At 32.9% G+C, this 16,521-nt stretch overlaps 1 long non-coding RNA gene across 1 annotated transcript; it reads left to right on the top strand.

Moving 5' to 3' along the window:
- Positions 1–3,720: 3,720 nt before the first annotated feature.
- On the top strand, positions 3,721–4,191 carry LOC146945908 (uncharacterized). Its single transcript, XR_015028207.1, has 2 exons — positions 3,721–3,858; positions 3,979–4,191. It is a non-coding gene; the product is annotated as an uncharacterized LOC146945908 (long non-coding RNA).
- Positions 4,192–16,521: the final 12,330 nt, after the last annotated feature.

Here is a 16,521-nt window from a genome sequence, read left to right as displayed (position 1 = left end):
GATCCAATGTCCCATTGTATTTTCTTTTCCATTTTCTTAATCAAATTTCAATGAAAATAATCAAACTTTGACCATATTTTGCAATTCACTAATTCAACCTCACTATTTCCTAATCTCATGCCCTTGAGGCCTCTTTCTATTCTTCAAAATCCATTTTCAAACTTAAAATCAACCAACAAAAACAAAAACATTTTTGAGAGAGAACTACGGTGGATTTGATCCCTTAAACGGGTACGTAGGCAAGGAACAAAATTCCTTCAATTCAACTAAAATAAAAATCCAAAAACATTCTTCTCCCTCCAATTCTTCACTTAGTAACTTTTAGGTGTAAATAACATTTTCAAAATAGCATTTAAAAATAAAGCGCGCGCGTAGAAATTAAAGACGGTTCCTATAGGGTACTATAGTCGTTATGGGTGCCTAACACCTTCCCGTAGCGAAAACAACTCCCGGACCTCGATTCTCAAGGGTTTTGCTTACTTTTTCCCTTCCCAAGAAAAAATAAGATATCACCGGTTTGAAAGGTTCAAACGTAATCAATGTTTGACACCCGAAAACCAAGATAAAACAATGCACATAACCAAAGAAATCCTTATTTCAGGTTTTTAGTTTCATCTTCAAATTTCACAGCTTCTTATTTAAAACAAACATAAGGCAACCAATAATAGGGGTGTTCCAACTATTTGCAATATTGTTTTTACAATATTCATGTAAGCTTCACATTTTCATAAATTTTATTTGTGATGTATACATGTGATCACTTATCTGAAATTCTAATACAATAGGATAATGATTTGACCTATTTTTTGAGGGATATAGTTTCTTCCTAAGTGTTAATCGCTTGAAGAAAGAAAATCATAGTTGAGGAAACTTAGCCGACTTCGGCTAATTTTAGATTTCATCAACAGTAATAAATTAAATATGCGTATGTGTGTTATTATGCGATAAATATTTCAACGTGTATATGTGTTAATTAAGCGATACACCTATATATGTTCATAGATGATAAATGTTAATTGTGATGATTTTGCATTATGTGAATATGTACTATGTTATATGCGTAACTGTGAGTATGTGGTAATAATGAAACGGCATATCATCTCTTAATTCATTGTCCTATTTTCGGTGTCCTTTGGCAACATGTCAAAACTTGGATTGGTTTGAATTCAGTTAGCTTGTCAAAGAAGCTAATTTCATTGAAATTAAGGTTTTTCTTTTCTTATTCATTTTCTATTTCATGAAACATTCCATCTTCATACCCCCTTCATGATAGTTATAAGTACTTTGAACGTTAACTCATGACAAAGCCAGAGGTCAGGAAGTTGCTAGTCTCCCAAGATTAACGCTCGTATTCTTGAGCTAAGCAGACAGAGAGGCTAATAGTGGTTTTACTGGAATCTGTGAGTGTCATCCTCAAATATGTAACAACCTAATATGTAAAGATATGTGGTAGCGAAAACCTGCTAACACGCTCTCTAGTAAATGAATTATCAAGATTCTTTCTGTTTCTTACTCTATGTGACTAAAATGTCTAATTGGAAAGAATAAAATTTCATGTTCTGAAAGTATGTGATCAAAATAGTATTGAACAATGGTTTAAGGTATTTCCTCCATCCAAACCTTGTTAGGCTCAATCAAGGAACAATGGGCTATTTTATGGGCCACTTGATTTTCTTTTCTGCCAACATGACTAAATAAGCTAACCTCAAATAACCTAAGTTTTTACTTAATCCCCTTTAGAATTTTTCTGCGTATGTTCCAAGTATTTTTTAAATTCCGTCCATCATCTTCACAAATCATTCAAAATTGGATTATAAGTCTACTCATCTAAAAAGCAAATTTTGTTGTCAGAGCGACTGTGTTGTTGAGAGCGAGTGCTTCTGCTGCTATTAAGTCTTCAAATCCATTCGAAATTTCATGTTGTTGGTGCGAGGTGCCTCCGGCTGAAGCATCCAAAAGTATTCTTGTCTAAGCTTTCAGGCCAATGGTAAATATCTGCATATGTTGCATTTCATCCAACTTATGACCGAGGCACCTCTTCAAAAGCAGTTTGAACTTCTCCCAAGCATCAAAGAGAAATTCACCATCTTGTTCTCAAAGCTTGCAATCTCTTGGTTTCTCTTCAAATATTTGGTGAGTGGAAAGAAGCGATCAAGAAGTATTCTCTTCAGCTCGTTCCAAGTACCAATGGTATCACGGGGAAATGTGTTTAACCAATCTTTTCTCCTCTAGTTAGAGAATACCCGAACAACCTTAGCCTATTGTCTGATGTTGTAAGACCAAGAGGATATGTAGCACCTCAGGCCTTCAAGAAATGAGTTAGATGCTCATTGTAGTACTCAAACTTTTTCCTGATAAACTGATTGTCCCTCAACGAGTTCAGGACCGAATTCTCGATGTTGAATGTCATTGGATTCACCGGTTAGAGGCCAATAGAGATCACCTCCAAGTTGTAAAGTCTTCCGTAGTCACCAAGTGTAATGCGCAAAACATCACACATTTTTGTTCTTCGTCACATGAGAAATTGTCGTTCGAAGGAAGTGTGATAGTAGCTGCTACCTTTGCTTCTTCTTTTTCTTTAGCTTACTAAATGGCTTTCCAGAGAGCTCTTGTAGTTCTTTCGATCTCTGAGTCAAATAGCAATGTATCTGAGCTTTCACCTTGCATAAATAAAACTGTAAAACCTTTCACTAACACTGCACCAAAAATAAAACAAAATAACATGTAGTAAATATTTTTGTATATTTAGAATATTTGACGGAGAAAATAAATGACAAGAAAATAAAGAAAATAAAGTCATGACCCGAAACCTATACCTCAATAAATGACTATACCTCAATAAATGACCATCTCATGGTCACACTTGTAAGTTACATTTAAATGACATCAAATACTTCGAGGTTTCTGCAAAATCAAAATTGATTCCAGTACATAACTGTTGATAAGCCATTATTGCATCACCACTTTAAACACATTTTGCTTGTGTTGAGCCAAGTTTTTCCAGAGAGAGTAATCTTGTGGCTTAAGTTTCAATGGTCGTTCAAAAGCTGCTATGACTTTGTCAAACCAAGAATAGATTGCCGCATATAGACACCAAAATTGTTGCCAAGTCTACATGCTTGCCTCATTTTTGAGTTCACAAACACATTTTCTAAATCAGCCACCATTTTCAATATTGGCATCTAAATTGATGGTGATATCGATCCGTAATCTTGATTTAAATTGATAAAAAGATAAGACATGATTCATACAGTATAGAAGAGCACCAACAACAATAATTTTCTTTAACAAAAGGAGGTTACTTGAGTATGAATTTGTTCTCTATGATCCATTCAAAGAGAAAAACTAATGCTAAACTTTCACTAGTATATGTACAACTTCTTTTTACAAAATAAGGGAGTGCATCAATAATCTTAACCACAGTGTTAAAAAAATCCCACTGCTCAAATGCGAATAAATTATATTATTTCAATCAATGAATTAAATCAGATTAAATTAACATCCACTTGCAATAGTTTGTCACTTTTTGCATCCACTTGCTAAATAATCCTTCCCCATATAATACCTACAGAGTTATTATATAGGTTACAAACCTACTATATAATTTTATCTTATTTGGATTTATTTTTCTATATATGTTGCCTTTGTTGAAGTGCATTCCATCCCTTGCACTCCGACTCTAAGCCCTTCATACTCTCTCTTTGCAAATTGAACTACTGTTTTTTATGCATTTCTCATGTTGTCTGATAAATTTGTCCTTCATTCTAAGATTTATATTCATGACTGTGCTCCATGCTCTAAATTTGTGATGATGCAGGTGGTCCATTGGAGGATATAGATCAACAGGTTTTGTTATTGGTATGTAGTCTTCTATCAAAAATATGTAAATCCGTGATTTTTTTTTTCTATATTTCTTCATTTGTCTGTTCAACAGCTTTATGCGTGCAATTTCATGCCTCTTGGGTCTCCAATCCATAGGTTTACACAGCTAACTCATGGGACTTTTGAAGCAACCACACCAGCAACACAGGCACAAAAAAAAATTACAACAATTAGTCCCAAAGGTTTAAATTTTATTTTGAAAGGAAAGATGATCAAAGTGTGAAAGAAATATTGAATCTTCTAATTTTTATACAATCTGTCCAAAATGTAAACATAGTTTAACAAAAAGGTTCTCATGTTTATTCAAGATAGGGATGGTTCATTATTTTCAATAGAGATTTTCAGTTAGCATGACTATCGGTTAATATTAAAAAAAAATACAATATTGCAGGAGACCATGAGATTTAAACTTACTTGAATCAAGTTGACAAGGAACCAGAAACTTGGAAAGAAAAAGGAAAAAAAAAAAAGCCAAGGAACATATTATATTTATCATGCTCCAAGATCATAGATATTATTTTAAAATACTGCATAATTTTAGGCTTACATAAATTTACCATAAGCCATTGTAATAAGAACATTAGTTTTCCTCAGAACTTGCATCAGGGTCACAGGGCATGTACGTTTACTTTGAGTAAATTTGTAATGCTTTATCAAAAAAATCAAAGTCACCACCAGTAAAGGTGAGATAGACAAAGGCTGAAGTGTTAAAAAGAATTAGACAATCAAGACATATGGATTTAGACTTGCACATTCCAAAATCAAAATTCAAATAAGTATACAAAATTGATTTCAATTGATTAAGCAAAAACATAACTATATTAGACAAAGGCTTATTAGGGTTCTCAGGATTGTAGGGCTCACAATCAAAGAAATAAGAACAACATAATGACGATTATATTACATGCAAGGTGAACAAATTGCAATGGAAACAGCAGAATAAAACATCTAGATCGTATTGGAAATATAATCATTTAGGAAAAATATGAGAACAAACCAACTAATTAGATAACGAAGAAGATTAAGATTTGAATTTTATTTTTTAATTATTCAATTTATCCTAAGACAAGTAGGATTTTTTTTAAACGTTTTAAAAGTTACAAAGTTTGATTAAGAGTTATTAAACAAAAATTAACCAAAAACGTCCCCCAATTTATCGAAATGCACGTTTTGTCCCTGAATTTGTCATATCTCAATCAAATTAGTCTCTACGTCCATTTGGGGTGTTAACGATGATGACGTGACCGTTAACCTCTTACATGGGTTGCCATGTTAGATGTCACATAAGCAGGGACTAAATTGGTCGATAGTGACAAAAATTTCCAAGGACGAAATTGATTGATTACAGAAAATGTTATGCAATTTAGTCCCTGTTATTTCTCACTTACTATCAAATCGATCCCTAAATTATATTCAAAAACCGTCAAATAAGTCCTTGAATTATATAGACATATATCCAATTTGATCCTTGAAGCATATATTTGCAGAACAAAGTAAAAAAGACAGAACACACAACTTCATCCTTGAAAATACCATCAAATAAGTCATAACATAAGCCTGAAATACTACATAGGCAAAAGCAACCCAATTAAAGATGGGGCATTAACAAGTCATTAGTCATAGAAGGATGTTCTTAAATATTACATAGCCAAAAAGAAACCCACCTAGACGGCATAATTTAAACAAGTCTAAATATTACATTTCCAAAAGCACAATTTAAAAATGCATCAAGCATCACTTCTTTGATACTCTGCATACTTTGCATGCCACACAACGACACATGTCTAACCACGCGGTGCAGCCGCGCTATGTTCATGTTTTCAAAATCGATGATTAGGTTGTGCTGTTAGAAATGCTTCTGTTTTGTATCCCTTTTATTATCACGAAGAACTCTACAGTATGTTATGCTCAAGCCTAACTAAGACATGCTTCTATTTTGTATCTCTGTTGTCATCACAACGAACTAGGCAGTTTATCATGTTCAGGCCTAACTAAGGGATGTATTTTGCTAACTATTACCCCTTGTCTTGCTCATCTTTTATCAATGCAACTATGCTTTTTTAGTTTATGTTATCATTCTAGAGTAAGAATATGCAACTTTGACATTGATTCAGCAAAATATGTGACATCTGCTATAGCATATCACCAAAAATATTCTTATCCTTAAAAATAAAAATTGATATATGTTATGCAAAACATCTCACCATTTACATCAACATTGATGGAAACAGTAGAAACTAATATGTTTTAGTCATAACGGACTCCTAAAAATACATTTGGAAATGGGAATGCTCTAAACGTTCCATTGCATGCTTTTAGAAAAAACATATTAGTAGCTTATATGTCATGGGAAGCATAGAATTCTAGCAGTTACACACTTGTAAGATATAGCGCATTCCATCTCAAACAAATCAATTTAATAAACATATTCAAACATATAACAAGGATTTTAAAAAGGGTTAAATATGTTTTTGGTCCCTATAAAATTGCGACATTCTAAGTTTAGTCCTTACTTAATTTTAATAGCTTTTTTAATCCCTACAAAAAAAAATTTACTTATAATTTTAGTCCCTGCTAAAATAAATTTTGTTTAATTATCATTAAACTCTTAAATTTTTTAACGATTCTTTTTATACAAGTTTAGAACACTATGAAAGATTCATTTACTAAAATCTATAATTTTTTAACATGAATTAAATTAAATATAAATTTTTTAAAACGATAAAAGTTTAAGATATAAGTAACAAAAATATGGACATAGAAATCAAATTTTTGCGATATTTTTTTCGGAGGATCTTTTAATAACGTTCTCAACACGCCTGTAAAAAATTGTTGAAAAACTTAAGAGTTTAAGCTTAAATTAAACAAATTTGGATTGAGTAAGGACTAATATTGAGTGCAGAAATTTTTTGTAGGGATTAAAAATGCTATTAAAATTAAGTAAGGACTAAACTTACAAGGTCGCAATTTTGTAGGGACCAAAAACATAATTAACCCTTTTAAAAAATACAATATTCAAACCGGGCGAAGCACGGGTTTTTAACTAGTTGCATTAAAATTCTTCAAAAAAAAAACTAGTTGCATTAAAAGGCACATAGATGGCAAATACAGAGTACAATTATAGAGAGAAAAACAACTCCACCCAAAACAAAAGCTAGGCCACACAAAAAAACAAAAACAAACACACAAGAGAACCACCATAATTCGTAGAGATCAAAATTCAGTCCCGTCTCAAGAAGAAACTTGAACTCCTAACTAGAACCGACCACTACAAAACAATTAACCAAAATCTTGAAGTCATAGATGATTAAATAACAACATAATTCTCTATAATACTCTAACATCAGTGAACACCTTCAAAGCCATGCACCTGGACAATCATAACCTTTTAAAAGGGTAAATTTCTACTTTTAGTTTCTTATCTTATGCCCTAACCCTTAGGGCACAAGTTAGCAAGACCCTTAAGATAATAATTATTCTTATTAATTACTGTGATTGTGTTTGTTTTATATGTATTTTTTACATTTGAAAAGCAAGGAGGCATAAAGACAAAAAATAAATCAAAATGCCACAATCACTTATTATATTATTTATTTGTCAAAAAAAAAACTTATTATATTATTTATCCATTTTAGAATGTTTATTTTAAAACATTTTAAAACTGTTTTTCATAATTTTTTATGAAAATGTTTATAAAATAAAAAAATGTATTGTAGTTTTGTTTTCTTTATTAAAAATGATAAAAAAAATCAAAAACAATATCGAATAAAACATAGTACATTTTTATTTTTTGTTAATCCACAATTAAAACATGTTATTTGAATTCTAAATATTTTTTTTTAAAAAATAATAATAATTTCATAATATAAATGAGTAATTAATTTGACACATTGGATTGGGATTTTTTGGTTGCGGTGCTTCGAAAGTTTGGTTTTTCTCCTATGTTTACCGACTGGATTCTTGCTATATTGCATTCAGCCAGGCTTTCTATTTTAGTGAATGGCAAGGCAGTGGGTTTTTTCTCTTGCTCTCGGGGTGTCAGACAAGGTGACCCGTTATCTCCGCTTCTCTTCTGTATTGCTGAAGAGGTTCTCAGCAGGGCGATTTCCATGGCTTCCAATGCAGGCAAGATTGTGCCTATGTTTTATTGTCGTGGAGCTTCTATTCCGACTCACCTTTTGTATGCGGATGATGTGTTAATTTTTTGTGCAGGTACTAAACAAAATATTAGATGCTTGCTGAATATTTTTAATGACTATTCTGAGGTCTCTGGGCAGCTTATTAATAACAACAAAAGTCGGTTTTATGGGGGAGCTATGACAACCTCTCGTTCTCAGATGATTGCGGGAATGTTTGGGTTTAGTGCTGGTAGCATTCCTTTTTCCTATCTTGGATGCCCCATTTTTAAAGGGAAACCGAAGGGCTTATATTTTCAATCCATTGTCGACAGAATCAAGGTAAAATTTGCAACTTGGAAAGGTACTTTGCTATCTATTATGGGTCGTGTACAGCTGGTCAAGACCATTATTCATGGTATGTTGGTTTACTCTTTTCACATTTATATGTGGCCAAGACGTCTACCTAATCAATTAGATTCTTGGATAAAAAATTTCATTTGAGTGGTGACATTTATACTCGTAAAGTGTGCACGGTTTCTTGGAAGGTTATGTGTCGTACATGGGCAGCTGGTGGTCTAGATATTAAACCGACTCGTCTCATTAATGAGTCCTTGATTTTTCTTCTTGCTTGGCAATTTTCAACGGAAGACTCTCAATGGGCAGCGTTGATGCGTCATAGATTCCTCAAGAATGGCACACCGCTACAACACTATTTTCAATCTTCGGTGTGGACGGGCATTAAGGAACATTTGTCTACTATCTCTTCGAATTCTCTTTGGATTGTCGGGACAGGTAAAAACATTAATCTTTGGACTGATAATTGGCTCGGTTTGCGTTTGGTGGACTTGTTACACATTTCTCCAACTCTTCACACAAAATTCCGAGCTTCGGTGGCTGATGTGGTTGTAAATGGAGCGGTCTTTCTTCCAGCAGCAGCACTTGCTGTTCCAGAAGTTGCTAGCCGTGTTGCTAGCATAGTTCTTCCAACCGATCCTTTGTCCGATGAGCTTGTTTGGCTGCACTCGTCCGATGGTAAATTAACTTCGAAACTTGCCTTTAATTTTCTGAATCCGGTATCTGTTTATTTACCTTGGGCTGCTGCTATATGGAAATCTTGCATTCCCCCTTCTTATTCATTTATTATTTGGCGCATAATGCATGGAAAAATGCCCACGGACGAAAACCTTCGTCGTCGGGGCTGCATCATTGTTTCTATTTGTAGTTTCTGTATGGTTACGGATGAGACATCTGAACATTTATTTCTACATTGTTCCTTTGCAACTGATATTTGGCTTTGGCTGGGTGGTATTTTACATATTAATTTTAATTTGGCATCCTTTGAGTCTCTGATCAGCTCCATTCCACCAAATTGTTCCTCCCAAATGCGTGACATTTATATGGCAGCATTGGTTCATTCTCTTCATGACATTTGGTTGACTCGGAATTCTTTGCGTTTCACTAATATGACATCTTCGGTGCACTCGACGAAGGCGCGTATCCATGCGGCGATTAATTTTAGTGGTAATATTTCCACGGGTAAATGCATTGCTTCTGATGCAGACATTCTTGATGCATTCTCAGTTTCTCCTCATAACCGCCGTGTCAGTGATATTTTATCGGTGGTTTGGAAGGCTCCATCGGCCCCATGGATAAAAGTGAATACGGATGGCTCTTTGATTGGTTCTCTTGCGGCTTGTGGTGGATTGTTCCGTGATCACCTTGGTTCCCTTTTAGGTGCTTTTGCTTGTAACATTGGCCACTCTACTGTTTTTTATGCGGAGGTTTATGCTTTCCTTCTTGCTATGGAGTATGCAGGCCAACATGGTTGGAATTATGTCTGGTTGGAGAGTGACTCGACGAGTGCTCTGATGGTCTTTACACGCCGTTCTCTTGTCCCGGTTGTTCTTCGTAATCATTGGTATAACGCTTGCAACCAAGGTATCCAGGTTATTACTTCTCATATCTTTAGGGAGGGTAATTGTTGCGCCGACTCTCTTGCGAACTTGGGTCACTCGATTCAAGGGAAGGTTTGGTTTTCGGTTTTGCCTCAGTCTATGCAAACAGATTTCTTCTTGGACCGGACCGGGATTCCTCGCTCTAGGCTGTCGTAGACAGATGTTATTTTTATCTGTTGTTTTTCTATTTTTCTTTGTTATCTGTTTCTTCTTTGTTTTTGTTTTGTTTTTTGAGGATTTTGGCCTAGTCCCCCCTCATGTATTTTTTCCCCCTTTTTTTAAATAAAATTTTTCTCTGAGTTTGGCGGCATAGGATGGGGGTTCTGCGGGGTGCCAACCTAGTTGGGATGTCGTTGCTTCCCCCTGATGCCTGTCCATTCTCCTGGCTTAGCAAAAAAAAAAAGTAATTAATTTTTTTATTTTCGCAACCAAAACATAATAACGGTGGGTTATGAAATAATTGCCTTTTTGGCTTTGCAAGTGTACATGGACAAATTTATATAGTATGGTTATGTTTTTTTTTAAGAAATATATTATGGTTATGTGTTTTGCCTATTTAAAGATGGTTTTTTATTTTTGAAGGATAAAGATGATGGTCTATATTAACATTTTAAATTGACAAAGAATCAAATGAATTTAATTGCATTGATGTTTAATTTAATTCACTATAAGAATGTTTCTACCGTGTTCAATAAGCTCTACATTGCATTTCCCATTTTAAAATAAACACTTTAAGCAATTAATGATAGTAAGCTAACTGATATGCCGTTTGGATTCTGTTTATTATTACTTTCAATTTTTTTCTTTTGACTATAATTAAGTAATTAAGTTTATTATATATTATTAAAAAAAATAAAAACGGTTATTCTTTGTGTGCATGAGATGATATCTTTAGGATCAATGGACTCTGAAGTCTATATATATATTGTAGTCCCAACACCCTCAATTTTGTGCAAGAATTATAATTGGTTAAGTTGTCACTAACAAAAAAATTATGGCATTCTCAAACTCAAAGTTAGTATTTAGTGTATTTCTTAGTGCTCTCTTGATTCTCTCAACTTTCACTCAAGTTGCCAAGGCCAGAAATATCGGCAATCCGGCACTCACGCCAAATAAACCGCTTCCAGGGCCCCCTACTCCTGCTAACCCATATGGAAGAGGTTGCAATCCAATAAACCGCTGCCGCGCAAAACCACCGGCAGTGGTGGAAGAAGAATATAAACAACATTGAAAAGTTGACTTGTCATGTCTACAAATAAAATGAATTTGAGTACTTTTTTTTAACCAAAAGGTGATTAGTATTTTTTGTATTACATCATTTCAATAATATAAATTTAAGAATATCATTTTACATTACTGTGAGTCATTAAATGTGTTTAATTATTTTATTTAGAGGTGAAAATATTATTTATTTTTCAAAAATATAATAGAATACGCCAACGAAGATCAATCTAGTTGATAAGAACTCAACCCATATCTTACAAGGATGTGAGTTTGAACCCTTATATCAATATGAATTATTCGATGATAGGTAAAATGTAACATCCTCTATTTTTTAATATAATAAAGCCCTAAGTTTCTTCTAACAATGTATGGGAATGAGTTCCTTAACTTATTGTGTGTGTCGCCTGCATGGCTGCATATGTTTATTTAGTTTTTTTTTTTTTGACCGAATGTTTATTTAGTTTTTAAACTAACAAATAACCGAATTTTCAGACTCATGCGTTACTATTTTCAAACCAAATCATATTGAATTTAAGAAGATTTTAAATCTTCCTTTAAATGTCACGCCATCATTTCCCTTTTCCCTTGTAGTCACCTAATTAAAGAGGTTTAACTAGTGAATCTCAACATGATTTGATTAAATCAAATTTATCTTGTAACGTCTTTTCTTAGTCAAAGCCATTAGAAATAATAATAATAATAATAATAATAATAATAATAATAATAATAATAATAATAATAATAATAATAATAATAATAATAATAATAATAATAGTAGTAGTAGTAGTAGTAGTAGTAGTAGTAGTAGTAGTAGTAGTAATGCTACACCTTAATTACTTTACTCTTTGAAAACTTAGAGCACCCTCATAGATTTTTATTTTTTATTTTTGACAAAAACAAAACGATATTTATTCATTACATCAGATACAAACATCGCTAAAAACGTAAAGTGTGAATATGCGAACAAATTCACAGCACCCAAGTTAATAACATAAAACGGCAAAATGCCTACAAATAATATGATAAAACCTAAGTCACCGAAATTCACATGATTCCGGATATGCAACGTTGACGCCTAAATCATTGGTTGAATTTGTAATTGACTGATGCCGATCTTTCAATAGGAACGAAACGAACACCGCGACAAGACGCGAAATCAAACGCCGCATAAGACGACGAACAACACAACGCCGCACTTAGACGACGAAATCACCACAAAAAAAAACACAAAAGAAAAACTTGATATATGTGAAAACCACTTATTTACATTGAAAGAAAAGGGAAAAAAGATGTAGAGGGGTGATTCTAGGTCAAAAAATGACCTAAAACCACCCCTCCTCAATGAACGAAGGAGAAAGAAAGTTTAGAGAGAAGTTAGAGTTTCTCTCACTAGAAAACTAGGTCAAATCAATATTTAACACCCTCATAGTTTAAAACTAGTATAAGACTTGTGCCCGTCACCGGAAATTAATGCATTTTTTTATCAAATGACTTTAAATGATATATTATTTTATATTAAAGTTATAAGTATAATTATAAACTGAATTCAACATTAAAAAAAAAATTATTATCATAATGTTGTTTATTTGTTGAAATATTTATATATTGTATGTAAGAATTAAGGTATTAGAGTTTGAAATTATAAAGTATATTTGTAGTATAAAATATTCTCATTGTTAAACATTATGTTTATATAACAATAAAATTTTGCCAATGTACGGTATATTAATATTTGCAACAAAAATATATTATCATTTTTTTTTAAAATAATATATTATATTATCATAAAAATTAAATTATTAGTTTTTTTATAAATTAGTTGTTTGTTAATAATCATTCTTTGAAATGGGTATCCAGTGCACGACAACAAATGTTAGATTTTTATTGGGTGTATATAAATATAGCATGTGATGTTCGGATTATTGGGTGTATATAAATATAGCATGTGATGTTCGGATTCTACGATATGTGTGTCAAGCACCGGGAACTAACATACTTTAAAAAATTTAATAAAAAATTATTATTTTAAATCGAATTAAAAGTTGATTTACTCCATCACACTTCACCACTGTCCACTACCACCTTCTCCATTTTATGATTTATTTGAATCAGGATTCGTTATAGCGTTTCTAGGTGTGGTGTTTCTCCCATTTTAGGTTCATTATTATTTTCTCCCTTTTAGGGGTTGTTTGCTACTCTTCTCCTCGTTCGTCTGATTTGATCTATCCTTTTCCGATACAAATTTTGTTTGTTTTGTGAAACATGGTTTTGGTTGGTTCAATTTGCTTCATAATGCGTTAAGAGTTTAAAGTGGAACATCATCATCTCTGCAGCCCACGCCACCATATTCAGTGAACTTTGTTTGTTAGGATTCTAAGTTTCACGATCTAGACAATATAGGTCGTATTTTTCTTGTGGTTTTGTTGTTCAATTTGTTCATGCAATTGTTGAGTTCCTTCTTTCAGATTGGATTTAGAATTTTTTGGATCGAAAGGGCTTTAGCTTGGCGCAATTGATGTTTTTTTGTGTTTCAGTTTCTTTGGTGGTCGTTAATGCTTGTTATTGTCCCTTTGGTCACATTGAGTTATTGGTTAGTGGATACTTAAGTCTTGGGGGATAGGTTCATTTAACCGTTTTCAAGTCCAGGTTTCAGTTTTTTTTGGGCTCGTCTATAGATTGGTGATCGTGAACGTTCACATACCATTTTTTTTTTTTTTTGCAATCAAGTTTCATGCCTGTACACGATTTTCTAGGTTATGCTCGTGATTGGTGCTCGTTTTCTTTGGATCTTGTTTTATACCTGTTAGGGTTGTTTGTTTATTACTTGTTTTTGGCTAGTTCCAATTTTGTATATTTTAGCACTGTGAAGCCCGGATACGAGATACGATACGGATACGATACTGCACCGATACGGGAAAATTTCAAAAATCAAGATACGATACGGCTGGGATACGTTAATAAAAAAAATTATATAATTAAATGTACAATATAATTATAACCATTTTTTTAATATGCAAATATATTAACAAACACAGGAAACCAGGCTCATAGCACATTAACATAAATATAAATAATATTGACGATTAAGAGAGTGGTCATTAGTCAATTACATACGCAATATATACCAAAAAGAGCACCATCAGTGTTATACATCAATGCTACACTATATCCAAAAGGAACATTGTTACTGCTATATTATATCGATCCAAAAAAGAAGCACTATATCCAAAAAAGAACACAACAGTCCTAAGAGTTAACACTAACATGTAACTAACTTGTACAATATAATGTTTTTATTCTTATTTAAAAAAAACAGAAATCAAAATAATATAAAAAACACAGGTATCCGTGAGTATCGGGATGTATCGGAAAATATCGGATAATTATTTTTTAAAAAAATAAAATTTAATATTTGGATACTCTCCGGATATGTATCGGAAAGTATCGGGCAAATATCGGTGCAGGATACGCAGGGGATACGATACGTCATCCATTTTGAAGTATCGGGGCTTCACAGTTTTAGCACTATCTGCAATACCTGTAACACCCTTGAACCTAGGGTTGGGAATAGGCTAGGCCGGCCTACAGGGGCCTACGGCCTGGCCTGTTTTGGCCTGACCTGTTTAGTAGTAGACCTAGGCTTTGTGAAGAAGATTTCCTTCTTAGACTTGGTTGGGTTTTGATGATAACAACACCACATCACAAAAAGAAGAAATGTCCATGGAGGCTCAAGTTGAAGGATGAAGTTAATGGGACTAGTTAAATTTTTGTAAGTATGGTCCTTATTTTTTATTTGTCATTATTAACTTATGGAACAACTTAGTATGCTCAGAAAATAATTTCGAACATTTTTTCTAAATTCCCATATGAAGCAATGCCTAAAAAAAAACTTTTGAAAATAAATCACACACTCACAATGATTTTTTTTAATGTGATTTAGAATGAAAATATTTTTGCATGAAAAGGCATAATTGATTTTGGGATTGCATAAATATTTTTGACATTAAAAATTTATTTCTCATTCTTGGACAAGATCAATTCTAATAAATTATTCATTGAATGTCAACGTCTTATTTTTTTCTCTAATCATGGCTATATTTATTTTGATGGCCATATGAATTGTTTTTATCAATTCATGTTACTGTTGGCCTTCATCGTTAGAAATTGTTAGTGCATGGCATTAGCATTTTTTTTTCCAACGGCTAAATCTTAAACATGTTTTAAGAGGCAATTAGTAGCAATGCTTTCAAGCCATGAAATCATACCTTTTCATGAGTTTTTCTTTCCGTTGAAACTAACATCTTTTTAATTCATACTCAACGGATATTTTCTAAAAATTGCAACGACTATTTTTGACAAAAATTGGCAGCAACTAATTCTTTTTTGAAAAGTAGCATTGCTTCGTAAACAACTTTTATTATCTCGATTGACATTTTCAATATCACTTACTTTTAAACTTTCATTCAAATTGTTTGGAAAACTTTGCATACACTTTAACATTTATTAAAAAGTTTTCTGAGCACCAAGTCCATTTGTTAGAATGATATTGATAAAGATATACAGTCATACATTTGTTATTCTTCAATTACTTTGTTGTAAAGTTTCTTGCCATTGTTGGTGAGAATTATTGTTAAAGATAGTGGGGGTGCTATCTTGTGATTGTTGTAAAAGGTTCTTTGATTCGGGAAGATTCAAAGTCCACCAAAAGTGTTCGGTGTTTGTGTTGTAATCAAGAGAGAGGGTTTCTTTCTTGTGTTTATGTTAGAAAGATTGTTAGGGGGTCTTGGGGTGAGATTGCTTGTAACAAAGATTCTAACATAGTGAATTCCTTCGCGGGGTGTGAAGGGAGTGGACTGGCCCTAAGGTTTAGAGGGGAACCACTATAAACTCTCTTGTGTCTTTTCTTCTTCCCTTACTCTTTTAATTTTCCACATTCATAATTTCATCATTATTTACCGGGAAAATCATCAACAACGCTTAACTAAGAAAAATTAACAAATATTCTCTCCCCCCTCCCTCCTCGGTTACAATCTGAACTTACAGGCTTAGGCTTTTTAGGAAGCCTGTTTAGTTAAATAGGTCAGGCTTAGGCTTCCAGAAAAGCCTATTAAGCCTAATAGGCCAGCCTTTTAAGATGTTTTTTTATATTAAAATAATTGCATACATTAAAAATATAAACATCTTTTTCTCTATCTATTAGTCCCTTAATAGGCTTTGTTGTTATAGGCTTTTAAGTAGGCTTTAATCTAGTTGAAATTTACTTGTAGTGAAATAGGCTTTTAAGTAGGCTTTAAGGCCTGTTTAGCCTATTTAGTAGGTCAAATGAACTATTTGATGACCTT

The sequence above is a fragment of the Medicago sativa genome, chromosome 2 (assembly GCF_051527215.1).
Source record: "Medicago sativa cultivar Bolivia chromosome 2, Bolivia_mono, whole genome shotgun sequence".
In the NCBI taxonomy this organism is placed as follows: domain Eukaryota; kingdom Viridiplantae; phylum Streptophyta; class Magnoliopsida; order Fabales; family Fabaceae; genus Medicago; species Medicago sativa.
The sequence above is the reverse complement of the archived record's forward strand: the minus strand, read 5'-3'. Positions and strand labels throughout refer to the sequence as shown.